Source organism: Lissotriton vulgaris, chromosome 9 (genome assembly GCF_964263255.1).
Source record: "Lissotriton vulgaris chromosome 9, aLisVul1.2, whole genome shotgun sequence".
In the NCBI taxonomy this organism is placed as follows: Eukaryota; Metazoa; Chordata; class Amphibia; order Caudata; family Salamandridae; genus Lissotriton; species Lissotriton vulgaris.
Genome location: NC_141697.1, coordinates 422,771,946 through 422,784,957, shown reverse-complemented (window position 1 = coordinate 422,784,957; position 13,012 = coordinate 422,771,946). Strand labels below are relative to the sequence as shown.

Genomic DNA, 13,012 nt, shown 5'->3' with positions numbered 1-13,012 from the left:
TCCCTCTCATTGCAAAAACTCAATTGTCGAAAATTCCACCTCTTACCATCTTCCAATTTTACTGCACTGCCAAACACCTTCATTACTCTCAAGGGTTTGGACCATACACTTTCACCCTTCAACACAATCCTAGGATTCTTTACCCAAACCATTTGACCTATCTCAACCAAAGGCCAACTACATTTACCTCCATGATACTGCTGACTGCGATCCTGATACTTTTTGACCTCAGATCTGATTTCTTTATCAATATCATTGTTATTGCACTGCATTTTATCATTCCTTTTCCTCAACCACCAAGGAACTAACCCAGTAAATGGTTTCCTACCTCTCAAAACCTCAAAAGGTGTTTTCCCTGTAGCAAAATGTGGGGTAACGCGATATGCAGTCAACCTCTCTCGTAGAGCTTTCCTCCAGGGTAACCCTGCACTCAATGCCAATTCAATCACCTCCTTAACCACCCTGTTGAAGCGCTCAACTTGACCATTATTTTCGGGATGATATAGTGATGATTTGATGTGCTTGATACCCATTACCACTAGGAATTCTTCCATCTTTTGTGACACAAACTGAGGTCCATTATCCGAAACCATAACTTCTGGGACTCCTTCCCTAGAAAACACATCTTCTAAAAACTCAATGACCACATCCGTAGTCATCCCACTTACCATTCTTACCTCGGGCCATTTCGAATAATAATCAACTAATACAATATCATAACAGTCCTTTGCTGATAGAGCTGAAAATGGACCCATGAAATCAATAGCCACCTTTTGCCATGGATACTCAGGTAACTTCACCATAGTTAAAGGCACACTCAGTGGCTTCGCCACCTTATCACTGGCACCACAAACTTTGCAATTCCTCACTAATCGATCCACCATGGAATCAACCCCTGGCCACCAAAACCACTCTTTAATCCTTCTTTTAGTATTAGACATACCACCGTGCCCCATGTGACTCTTCTCAACAATGTCCTCTCTTAAGCTAACTGGAGGCACAATTCTGTCACCTCTTAGGACAATATCATTAACAACACACAGTTCCTCTTTAATTTTCGAAAATGCAGCACATTCACCCCGTAAGTTGGACTCTCTTGGCCAACCATCAACTATGAACCGTTTAACCTCTTTCAAAACAACATCCTTGTCCATCTCACACATCCAAGACGCCTCAGGTACAATACTATTGACATCCTTCTCATTTATCAAAAACGCACTCTTGATGGTAAAAGCTATTTCACAATCACTATTAGTTTCAATTCCTGTCAAATCTACATTAGGTAATCTTGAAAGCCCATCCGCAACTACATTATCCTTACCAGGGATATACTCTATATCAAAACTGAACATTTACAGCTTTGAAGCTAAGCGAGCTAACCTAGGAGTTAAATTCTTCCCACCTTCAGGTCTCAAAATATTTACCAATGGTTTATGATCGGTACAAATTTTGAATTTTCTCCCCCACACATACATCCTGAATCTCTCAGCAGCCCATGAAGCAGCCAATAACTCCTTCTCTATTACGGAATAATTGCGTTCCGATTTTGTTAACGTGCGTGAAGCATACACCACTACCCACTTCTCTGATTTAACATGTTGAGAGAACACAGCACCAATGCCATACCCAGACGCATCCACAGATAGTATACATTCAGCAGTTGGCAAGAAGGGTTTCAAACATGGCGTTGTGACTATTTCTTTCTTCACCTTCTCAAAACACATTTTTTTGTTGCTCACCCCATGTAAACACTACACCTCTTTTTAACAATGATCTTAACGGTTCAACTTTCGAGGCATAATTTTCAATAAAACGTGAGTAAAATTCTGTTAACCCCAGGAACGACATCAATTGTTCCTTATTTGTAGGTTCAGGAACAGCTAGAATAGCATCAACATGACCGATTTTTGGTTGAATACCATCTTTAGATATAACATGTCCTAAATACTCTACTTCAGATTTCCCAAACACACATTTCTCATTTTTGATAGTTAATCCACTATTTCTCAATGCATCTAGAACAGCATATAAACTTTCATCATGACATTCCTTGTTCCTTCCATATATTAAAATGTCATCCTGAAATACTTTAGCATTTTTAATGCCTTGTAATATCCTACACATCTCTCTTTGAAATACTGCAGACGCACTTGCAAGGCCAAATGGCATACGTTTATATCTAAACATTCCCTGGGGGGGGCGTGGCCAAGTGCCGATCATGGTGGACGTGTAGCTCCGGAGCTCCGTCCTTAGCCCGAACTACAAGCTGATTATCCTGCTATCCTGACCTGCAGCCCACCTGCATTCGGTGCCCAAAAGCCCCGGGGGCGACCGGCGTACAGCGGACGGGCGCTGCTCCTCCAAGGCTCACACCGTGAGGGCGCCGGGACCTTGGTGACTGCTGCGGCCTGTGACACAGAGTGAGACCCCGGCCTCGATTTGTGGCCTGTTCGGCCCACCCTCGGTCATTGACTGGCTTTGGAAGGGACCTCAGCCTGGAGATCCGGCGGACGCTTTACCGCGGCATCGAGACATCCTGCGGGGGGCCCCCCGCGCCGCCTGTGACCTTATTACCTCCTGCATCGGCCTTCTGGACACTCGCTGGTCCCCTCTGCTGCGGGACCCGCTGGCCGACCGGGACTCTGGACCCGACACAGCAAATCGCCACGCAACTGCAGCGCCTGAGCCCCGGACCCCCCGCTGGAGTAAAGAACGGGTCCAGTGAGACGCACGGCCCGCCATCGGCACTGCACACGTGAAGTCTGCTCACGGCACAACGCGCCGGGAGGCAGAGGGAAGCCCGGCAGCAAGAAGGCACTGCAGGCGCCATTTTGTTTGCACCCCGGAGCGGGGCCCGGGACATTGGGAACTCGATCTCGGCAATTGGCACACCCGGACACCGGCGCGGACGGACATTCTGCAGTGGGAGTGCGCGAGGCTGTCCACTCCCAAGGTCAGTGTCCACTTGCATTGCGGTATACCTGCGACCTCACGGACTGGAGCTGGGGACATCGGACATACGTGGGGGGAAGGAGACTCGCTCTGTGAAGCCCTGACGCCACACTGCGAACCTAGCGCCTACCGCGATACTGGCCATTGAAGCTGCCTCTACTCGTCGCCTTCCCTGGCCTGTGGACTCCCCCCTGCACCTTGCACAGCCAGGTACTTACCGGCTATCAAGACCACCAACGGAACCCCACTCCGCCTTGTAACAACACCGCGACCCGCCGACCGCTGTCACCCGGGCACAAACTGGCCTGCAACTCTCCCGGCTGACCCGGAGGCTGCGCCGCAATCACCTGCATTCAGCGGAACCTGGGTACCTTGCTTCTAAGCCCGGCGCCCTTGCGTAGACACTCGCATAAGGGAGACCGGAGACCACGAATACTCCAGCGTCACCCTGCTCACCAGGTCAATGGGTAGACACAGGGGCAGGAACCAGGACTTAGGCGCTCCAGCAGACATGCAGTCCACAGGCTCCGAAGACCCTCTGGCCTCCTCGAATGCGGAAATCATCCCGCCAACGGGAAAAGGATCTCAGGACGCCAAGTTGGACCTAATCCTTAACGAAATACGCGCCACACGCGAAGCGTTAGAATCACGCATAGACAGCATGGCGACCGGCCTATCCCTATTGCGGGCCGACCACAACAAGCTGGCGGAGCGAGTCTCGGAGCAGAAGATAGCACTAAATGACCTCATACCCCAACAGACGGAGCATTCCACGAAACTGGAGGCCGTGGAGAAGCAACTCAAACAGCTATGGGACAGGGTGGACGATGCGGAGGGACGAGCCCGCCGCAACAACGTCCGCATCCTTGGTATTCCAGTGTGAAGCGAGGGGAGGGACCCCACCCGATTCGTCGAGGACTGGCTGCGAAAACTGGTGGGCCAGGACGACCTTACGGCCTTATACAGCGTGGAGCGGGCACACAGGATGCCATCGCGCCCCCCGCAACCGGGAGCGCCCCCCCGGCCATTGATTGCGCGCCTACTCCATTACAAAGATCGGGACACCGTCTTGAGAGCGGCAAGGGAAAAGGCGCCTATACGCTTCGAAGACAAAAACATATCAGTGTACCCCGACTTCACGCCCACGGTACAGAGAGCCCGGTCCACTTTCCTGGGGGTGAAGCGCAAACTCAGGGACAGAGACATGAAATATGCGCTGTTATTCCCTGCAAGACTCAAGATACTACACGGCAATAAATCCCACTTCTTCGACTCGCCGGAAGAGGCGGAGGAATGGATGGAAGTCACTCTCACCCCTCCGGCCTCCCAAGACCCACTCGCAGACGACCACAGTGGGGGACACAAAGCGTCACAGGGCCGACGAAACAATCCTTCCACTTCTGGACAACACCCCACGCGAGGCACACAGATGAACGCTCGATCACCCGGGGACCAGACGGCGGGTCCTACTTCAACTACAACATCACGGATGCGACTAACGGAGGAGGCGCTGGCCGCCCACGACGCGGGAGCAACCGTGGACGGGGGCACCGTCACCACCGACACCCACACTGAGGTTTCCGGGTCGGTGGACAGCCTACAGCTGTTCCCCAGGATCACGGCCCAGATGGCAGAGGAGTTCTGACTATTGGCATGATTGATCCTCTCCAGGTGGTAAAGTATGAACGGCCCCTCTTCCTCATACATGGTGGGTTGCAGGAGGGCGTACCCCTATCCAGGGCTACCATGCCAAAGCAGACCATCAAGAGACAGTCCACAGAGGCCTGCTTCCCCCGTTTTGAACATGGAACACACTGACTTGTGCCCACGTTGGGCACCCTTGTTTGGCTCCCGAGCCCGTTGGCCTGGGAACCTTTTAGTTCAGGGGTTATATGTTTACAAGGCACTCTCCCCTGGCACCACAACGAACCTAACATGGTCACTTATAAGCTCCGCTCCACCACCGCACACAGATGGCTATGGGACCTCTTAATGTATATCAATTGTGCACCTGGAATGTACGGGGACTGGGCTCGATACACAAACGCCACAGAATCCTGGCCCAACTTAACCGTAGAGGGACGCAGATAGCTTGTCTGCAAGAGACACATTTGAACAGTGCTGAGACTGTGAAGTTACGCAAAAAATGGAGAGGACAGCTCTTTGCTACCTCCTATTCTGCGTTCTCAAGGGGGGCGGCGATCTGGCTCCGTAACTCTGTCCCCTTCAAGGCATTAGAACAGAAGATTGATAAGGAGGGGCGTTATGTATTTGTGCGGGGTTCACTGGATGGGAATGCCATTGTGTTAGGCTGTGTGTACTCCCCAAACACAGGCCAATCAGAATTCTTGCTTACACTAAATGGGATACTGGCTGACTGGGCTGACCACCAATGGATCATTGGGGGGGATTTCAACGCTGTACTCGATCTTACACTGGATAGGTCACACCCCCCCCTGTTGGCCACTGAGAGCAGAAAACAGGCGGAAGCCCTAGCACGTTGGGCTGAAGGCTGGGACTTGGCAGACGCATGGCGCAGCACACACGCACAGGAGAGGGAATATACCTTTTTCTCCCCGCCCCACCAGCTCCACACGAGAATTGACCATGTCTTCTGCTCCCGCTCCCTGATGACCTCAATTGTACAGGCCCAACACATGGGGAAAACCCTGTCCGACCACAACCCTGTTGAACTCACCTGGCACTGGGGCAAGTTGACGCCCCCAATCCCGACATGGCGACTACCCCCTGACCTGCTTGAAGACACAGTTTTTAGATCGTCCCTTTCCGACACTATTGACACATACTTCACCACAAATGCGAACACAGCCAGCACCCGTCAGATCGAATGGGATGCCTTTAAGGTCTGTCTCAGGGGAGAGGCGATGGCCGCTCGAGTGGGCAGAAAGAAAGAGGTCATCATTCAATTGAAGGAAGTGGAGGGTTCCCTAGCGTCCCTAGAGAGTGAGGCAGCGGGCACCAATGCACATTTCACCCCACTACAGGAGGCCCACATCAGACACGCAGAGCTCCTGGAAGACCTAAGGCTCCTGGATTACAGAGAACACACAAACAGGCAGCATACGCAGGCAGACCGTGCTGGTACCCTTCTGGCCCGGATACTACGTGATTCCCCACCATGCCACCCAATCTTGGAAATTGTGGACCAAACAGGCACTCCAGCTACCACACAAATAGGGATTAATACGGCGTTCAGGGACTACTACACCACACTATACAGCCCCCCCCCGCCCCTGGCGGAGTTCGCCTATGAGACTTTTATGGGGGACCTGGTCCTGCCCCGGCTTACCGACGTGCAAAGCAAAGCCCTACAGCGCAACATCTCACTAGCGGAAATCAGACAGGCGATACGAGCCCTCCCTAGGAACAAGGTCCCAGGGACCGACGGCCTCCCGGCCGAATTCTACACGACGTTCATAGATCTATTGGCCCCACGTTTACATACTCTCTATCTGGAAGCCTTACGAACTGCCTCCCTGCCACAATCGTCCATGCAGGCGTTGATCACATCTCTCTTAAAGCCAGGCAAAGAAGGGCTCCAGCTGGCCGACTACAGACCCCTATCCCTCCTGAACACTGACTCGAAGATCTTGAGTAAAGTGCTGGCGACGAGACTAATTCAATATATACCCCAGTTGGTCCATCCGGACCAATGTGGTTTTGTGCCGGGCCGGAGCACGGCCATGAATCTCAGACGCTTGGCCCAACTGATGTTGGGAGGCATGGGGGGTACGAGCCAGGAGGGCTGCATCTCACTAGACCTGAGACAGGCGTTCGACTCCCTTAGATGGGACTACATGTTTGCCACACTCTTGAGATTCGGGATACCGCCCGAATTCGTTGCCTGGGTCAGGCTTCTGTACACTCTCCCTACAGCGCGAGTGCGCACTTCTAGACATATTTCGGGTCCTATAGCTATAGCAAGGGGCACCCGGCAGGGCTGCCCGCTCTCCCCTCTCCTATTTATCCTTGCCCTCGAACCTTTGCTGTGCAGTCTTAGGGCGACAGCCCCCCGCCATGGCATCCAGAGGCATGGGACGACACACATTGTGTCCGCCTATGCCGACGACATCATACTGTACCTTCGAGACATACGGGGAGATATGGGCCCTATACCCCAATTGTTTGAGGACTTCAGGGAGATCTCAGGCCTTGCTATAAGTGGACCCAAGTCATATGGGTTCACTTTCAGGAATACAGACTCTTCCACTCCCCTGCCCTTCGCTCCATACGAATTCCAGATGTCAGGTACTACCTTCCGATATCTGGGGATACACATCTACAGGGACGCTGACATGATGATTGACGGCAACCTCGGCAGAACCATGAGAGCGCTGAAAGCGCAAATTCAATTCTGGCTGACGCTGCCCCTCTCTGTTGCTGGCAGAGTGGCCATCTCCAAGATGGTAATGCTCCCTCGCCTAGTTTACCACTTCACCAACCTGCCCTTCCTGATCCCAGCGGCGACGTTTCGGCATCTCGACACGCTGCTCACAGAACTTGTGTGGGGACACGGGCGCAGACGTATAGGCCTCGCCAAACTGCAGCTCCCCTCAGCTTCCGGTGGCATGGGCCTCCCAGACTTTAGGGCGTACAACTATGCGTGCCAACTACAATGGCTGGCCTACTGGGTGGCGGGCCGCAACCTTCACGAGCTCAATATGACAGAGAGGGAACATGAAAGAGGGGACATACACAAGTTGCTCCTACCCCATTCGGACATACCGAGACATGCCCCACCACTCCTCCGGCTGGCGGTGTCCTACTGGCGGAAGGCAGTGAAATACACTTCCCCCACAACATCTTATGCCCCCACGATCCCGCTTCTGGGCATCCCACTGGGCTCGGGTACACTGACAGCAAACAAACTGACGCAGTGGCAGGACATAGGGGTGTCCCACGTGGGTGACCTGTTCGCGGAGGGACGCCTACTGTCCTTCACAGACTGCAGGGCTGTGCATAGCGTCCCTAGAGGCTCATTCCTATTACATGCAGGCCTCAGACACTATATAACACACACCTGGGCGCCTGAAGGCCAGGAGCCAGCTACCAACCCCCTGATTACAATGCACTACCTCATGGGCACGGGCAGCCACCTGACCAAATGGCTCACTGCTAGCATAAAAGCAGGGAGGGCAACACCACTAACAGCACTCAGGTCAGCATGGGAAGGAGACATTGGTAGGCCGCTGAGGGACAAAGAATGGGAACGCATCCTCCAGTTCCCCAAGAAGGTAGCCAGAAACCCCAAGTACAAGTTTATTCAGCTGATGCTGCTGCATAGGGCCTACCTGACCCCACATCGCCTGCATACGATGTTTCCCGACGCGAGCAGCAGCTGCCCCCGGTGCGACGCTGACGACGCATCACTAATACACATGCTCTGGCAATGCCCAAAGTTGGGTCATTACTGGGCCACCGTGGCTGACTCGCTTGAGAGTGCCGGTACCCTATCCCGATCGCTCACCATAGAACACACACTACTAGGATTGGGCCCGTCAACACGCACAAGGACCGTGGCGGCACGTTTCACAGACCTGGCCCTACTACTAGCAAAACGAGCAATCACGATGAGGTGGAAGTCCCCCAGACCCCCTGACCCGGATTTATGGAAAACAGAGGTGATTAGGTGGGGCAAGGCAGAGGGCGAGGCATTGCAGCGAGAGGAACACAGAGGTCTCAGGAAAACACTGATCTCCCTGGACTGGTACACGGTACTGGGGACTTTCGAGACTGGGGGGGTAGAGGAAGGGGGGGACACAGATGACTCGATACAGGCGGGATGATGGGGTCCGGCCCCTTAGGACATTCATGATGTATGGTGCACTGTGCTGGGGTACGGGGAACCCTGAACCATTGACAATGCTATGGCCACCAGCCACTGTGTGTGGGGTGAAAAGAGGAATAGTCAGAATCACTGTACTTTACGGAGCAACAGGTGACCAGGATGTAAAAGTCACATTTACTCGCATATGAGGGGAGTGCCGGGAGGGGTTTTACCGGGTGGGGGAGGGAGCGGGTATGTTAGGGGATTGTTCAGTTGCTGTGATTTCAGACGAAAATGGAAAATCAAGGATACTACACGCTTGTGAATACTGAGCAGACTTATGAATGTGACGTACAGATTATTGCTATGCCCGAGTATGTATGTAACTGCTCCAATTACTATGCTAATAAAAAGATTTTCAAAAAAAAAAATATCTAAACATTCCCTCTGTGGTAATGGAAGCAGTACAATGTTTAGAATCTTCATCTAAAACAATTTGGTGATACGCACTTGTCAAATCTATCTTGGAAAACCAAGAGGACCCACCAACGGAAGATGTAAGTTTTTGCAGATTTGGTAGAGGAAATGTATCCACCCAAATGGCTTCATTCAAACACCTTAGGTCGACACATAAACGCAAATCGCCATTGGATTTAAGAGAAATCATGACTGGCGAAACCCAGTCTGAACTCTCAACTGGTTCAACAATTCCATCTTTGCACAATTTTTTAAGTATTTCACCCAATTTTTCTCTATAGCTAATAGGCACATTCCTAAGTTTTTGTCTGACAGGACACACACCTTCTCTTAAAATAATTCTATGCTTGAATCCAACCATCTTACCAATGCCATTGGAAAATACATCATGAATTTTTTCCTGAAGAATTGAGTAATTGTCCATCTCACAACAATCATTCTGAATAGAATAAACAGGACAATCCAAACTAGGATCAATTTTCATACCCAAGTCAAATATGTGTGGCCACCCTAAAATAGTTGCACCTTTGTTAGCCACATAAATTTTGCCTTGACACGAATTGTGTCCAAAACTAATCTTAGCTAACATAAAACCTTCTAAAGGTATTTTATGTCCAGTATAGCTTCCGGGGTGTACATCCGGTCCTAATAATGATCTGTTGGGCCAAAGAGATTTAAACAAATCCATGCCCATAATGGTATACCATGCACAAGAGTCTACCATAACTTTTACCTCCAGACCATCAATGTTGACAATGCACGACGGTAACTTTTTAACCTTACTCGTCCCTTTAATTGACTCATCATGTACGCTACAAATTTCACCTACTAAATGAAAAGTATTATCTTGACTATCTATTTGAACACAATTAATGTCATCTTGCTCATCATCTTGGAGAAAATTGGCCTTAGCTTTAAGATTATGACATACCCTAGTGAAATGTCCCTTTTTTTTACAGTTAGTACATATTTTATCAAGTGCAGGACACCACGTATAGTTTGCTAAATGGTTGGTAGATCCGCACCTATAACACGCAAACTTCTTTTGCTCATTGCTTTTCTCATAACTTTTCTCATTACTTTTCTTATTAGGATAGTTAGTAGATGACTTATTATCATTCTTGAATTTGAATTTGTCACCCTTATTTATCACATTAACTGAACCAGACTCAGAATCATTTTTCTCATTTCTAACTTCACGAATACATTGGTCCGAAATCTCTACACCCCTAGCTACTTCAATGGCATTTTTTAACAAAGTACTCCCTGATGACCATAACTTTTCTTGAATTTTTTTTAATTTAGTTTTCATAAGAATTTGATCACGTAAGACTTGGTCATAAGTCATACTTTCAAACTCACACGTAACAGCTAAACCCCTCAAAGCTGAAACATACTGATCAATTGACTCATCCACTTTTTGAGCCCTCGAATAAAACTTAAACCTTTCCATAACAACATTAATTTTCCTCCCAAATCTCTCCTGCATTTGTTTATTAGCACATTGATAAACACCCATGTCACCAGCATTTTCAATTTTAGGTACATTTTTGAACTCCCTTAACCCTACTGCACCAAGTGTATGTTTAAGTAAAGACACTTTTCTTTCTTGAGAGGATTCTTCTTCAGCTAAAACCTCAACATAAGCTTCGAACATGTCAAGCCATAAATCCCATGCAATAGGAGGTTCACCGGATTCTGCCAAAAAGAACGGTGGTGGGTGAATTGAAGACATTTGAACTAAATAAAGAAAATATAAATGCAAGCAAAAACAAACAATCCAAAAAGGAAAAAAAAATATTTTCCCAATGAGTATAATTCTTGCGCAAAAAGTTCACCAAAGTTCAAATTGTGTTAATAGTTATTATTAATTTTGGGCAAAATGTTCACCAAAGTTTGTCATTGAATTCTCTCAGAAGAAGATAATTTGTAAATCAAAGTAATGTAAATTCCCAAGAATTCACCATGAACTCCGAGTCAAGAAAGATAAATGAAAAGCTTACTGAGTATGATTAGCATTTAATAGTAAACGGCTCCTTAATGCAACGAAATAAAACGAAGAAAAATTAAGGGTTGAACACCAGCAGCATTGAAATCGGCACTCGGTACTGAATGTTTAATGCGCAGTGCTTGTTGCTAGGATACCGTGAACACAATCAAGATGGCCGCCACGTTGTGTTACAATGCGTGATGACGATGCAGCAATGCGACGTAGATTAACCGCTACGGAAGCTCAAGAGAATGTTTTTCATCAAGCTGCAATGGAACGCTCACGTACAATCCACTCGCGCGGAGCGCTGATATACAATCCACTCGCGCAGAAGGCAGATTGAAAGATGCACAACACAACGGCACAACACAACGGGTGAGTGTTGCCGAGGATAAATATCTTAAAAAGAAAGATTTTACCGCTCAGAAGTTCAGTCGTCCAGACGTCCACTAGATAAGCACAGGCAGAAATTCCAATATCCAGGATAAATAATCCTTTAAGCAACGGAAAAAAAAAAATTGAAGAATTTAACGAAATTGTGCTCAGTGCCGCTACCAGATCCCGCTCGTCGCCATATATTGAAAGAGACTGGTAGGCTCATTAGGGTTCTTCACTTCTTCTTTATTCACGAAGTAAGACGTAGTACAGCGACACCGAACACAACAGCAACCTCCACCCTTCTCCTTCAGCAACTGTCTCTCTACCCACTACATTCTCTCCAAGCATGCATTCCACACATTCCACACGTGCACACACATACACGCGCTAACACACACACGAGACATACCACGCGCACAACACTACATATACAACCAATACCACAATTAGAGGCTACTTGTAATGAATACAATGGATAACCCATGTTTTACCCAAGATGAAAAAAATCTGAATTTTTGTATCATATCTGCAAAAAATCCATGACAAGATAGGCATTGGATGAATGTGGGAGTATGCTTGAAAGAATCTAGAGAGAACCATTATAGAAATATATATTATAGAATACCCTCTTGTCAGCATTTTTTTAACACACACTTTATTGAGTACAGAGGATGACTCATTCAGATACATGTCGACAAGTAGACATTTTGTTTAACCTTTTTCTATGACAAGATGGTTATAGATGTATGCTTTGTGCATCAATTGCATTATACAGCGCGAGTATTAACCTAACATTATTTGTGGACCCATTGCACAGAGAGGAATGTAGACATTGTATCAGTACATAATCTATATCAATGTGTTTTTATGTCCGAATAGCCAGTACCCGTTACCCCCATCCCAGCTAACACCCACCCTAAACAAAACTAAATCCAAACAAATAAAACTGTTGCCTCTACGGTGACAGTACACCCTACCAGATGCTTCGTATTGGGTGGTTGCCAGGTCCGAGATCACAGACCCTCTTGTCAACATAACCACTTAACTCCCCTACATGCCCCCCTCCCACCCTCCCTCCTCTGTGTCTGAATGTCTACTTATATTCTTGGTTTGATTCCTGTTACGGCTCCACATCAGTCCTACTCATGGCTCATTAGGCTGTGTTAGTCACTACTCTATTCTCTATGGATTGTTTCCAGTACCGGAAATCGGGGACAAAGGACCTCAAGATGGTTGTATTTCCCTTAGGTATTTGATCATTGCCTTCCAGGCCCATACATCATCCTCAATTTTCTCATTGTGTCGTATTTGTTTCAATCAAATATCCGCTGCTGTTGCTCATTCAACATCCTTCACCCACATTACCACTCTTGGCGGGGCATAACTCATTCAGGATGTGTCTAAACAGCGCTTTTCAAGTACCAACC

At 48.5% G+C, this 13,012-nt stretch overlaps 1 protein-coding gene across 1 annotated transcript in view; it reads left to right on the top strand.

Moving 5' to 3' along the window:
• CDC42BPB (CDC42 binding protein kinase beta) overlaps positions 1–13,012 on the top strand; it is a 900,025-nt gene that overhangs the window by 253,191 nt on the left and 633,822 nt on the right. The gene's annotated exons all lie outside the window — the stretch shown is intronic.